The sequence below is a fragment of the Lactuca sativa genome, chromosome 7 (genome assembly GCF_002870075.4).
Source record: "Lactuca sativa cultivar Salinas chromosome 7, Lsat_Salinas_v11, whole genome shotgun sequence".
Lineage (NCBI taxonomy): Eukaryota > Viridiplantae > Streptophyta > Magnoliopsida > Asterales > Asteraceae > Lactuca > Lactuca sativa.
The window spans coordinates 171,875,739-171,877,381 of record NC_056629.2 but is presented as its reverse complement, the minus strand read 5'-3'; the positions used below and the strand labels follow the sequence as shown (position 1 = coordinate 171,877,381).

The 1,643-nt window shown below is 35.4% G+C and overlaps 1 pseudogene; it reads right to left on the bottom strand.

The window, feature by feature from the left end:
- Positions 1-651: 651 nt before the first annotated feature.
- LOC111902868 (F-box protein At2g41170-like) lies at positions 652-1,381 on the bottom strand (annotated as a pseudogene).
- Between the last annotated feature and the right edge of the window lie 262 nt (positions 1,382-1,643).

Below are 1,643 nucleotides of genomic sequence, written 5' to 3'. Positions count from 1 at the left end.
AATTGAAACATCATACGTATATCAGAAGCCTTCGATGAAGAACTGGATCATAGAACCCTTTGGAGCAAGGTTCTAAAAGGCGTAAGGCGTGGCATAGCGGCAAGGCCAAGCCTCAAGCTTAACAAGTTATGGTGAGCCATGGCGTTTTTTAAGGCGTGATGTAAGGCGGCGATTTTGTATTAATTTATAATTATATTACCTCATAAATATAAATTTATATCAAATATACCTTGTTTTTAGAAGTGTTATATCAACAACTAATAACAGAACGTTAATAAAAAACACAATACTTGTATGTCCGATTAGAAAAGGTATAAAAAAGAGCAAAAAAACGTGTCTCAAACGAAAAAACATGTGTCATAACGCGCCATGCCACGCCATATCACGCATTGCCACGCGTCACGCCTAACAGCAACGTTATGAAGCCTTTCGTAATGGCGACGCCGCGCCTGACACCATGGCGCGCCTTGGCGCCCGCCATGGCGCGCCTTTTAGAACACTGCTTTGGAGTTGACATGGTTAACTACATAGTTTTTTAAATTCAAAATTGATGTAAAGTTTTAAGCTTTTCCAGAAATGTAAAACGATAAATGAATGTTTGTAGTAATTGATTGTGCTATGATAAGAATGTTGTTGAAATTTGGAACGAAATTCAATTCGATTTTTTGTTTTAGATGTAGTATGTTTGACATGAAAAACTCAAAGTGCTGAATTTTGGGCTGAATTAGTTACCTCTCTATTGTAGAATTGAGCGAATTGAGTAGGGAAAGAAAAGTTTACGGTTTCAAGTGAGAGATACCAAGCCATGATCGAATCAACTGGCAAAAAACAATGGTGTTGTTCAATTTCACATTTTTCTTCCACCAGAAACCATGAGTGAAAACCCGAAAATACCCTTTTCCATTCGAAGAAGACATGAGGGTTTGTTTTTTTTTTTGGTGTCAATGTAGGCTTGCCATTCTTTATATACAGAATCACCCATCAAAATCTTACCCCATTTTTGGTTCAAGTGTCTCACCATGAGATGATCATGTGTGCACATAGCCCGAAAAATCCTAGATACCCCTGACATACTTATTAATCCAGCAGGAGAAAGCTTCTTAAGAATGCATTCCAAGGGTAAATATGGCAAATCATATAAGCAAACATCATCTTTCTTCTTATTCTTTTCTAAAGCCTCTGTTTTTCAACTGATGACACTATTTTTCATTCGATCAAGAGGACAAAGACGGAGAGAAATCATGATTGTTTTTAACAGCTGCTTAAAAAAACATTGAAATGAATAAGAACCCATTTCGAAGTTCCAAGATAGGAATGTTTTGAGGAAGAAAAACCTTGATAGAATAATTAAACATAAACAAGAAACCAGAAAGAAAAACATTTTGAAGAGAGAGAGAGAGAGAGAGAGAGAGAGAGAGAGAAAGAGAGAGAGAAAGTAGGCCGCAATTTTATTATTATTGTATTTTTACTAAAAAAATTTCAAATCATAAGCCACTTCAGCTTTAACATAATATATTAGGTCACGGTAACCAAAAAAACAGGTTGACATCAATTTTGTTCTCTTAAAAGGCATGAAAAAACTTTAGCGACTAAAAATGTAAAGTCGAAATACGTAATATTATGTATATTATAACCCTACAAAG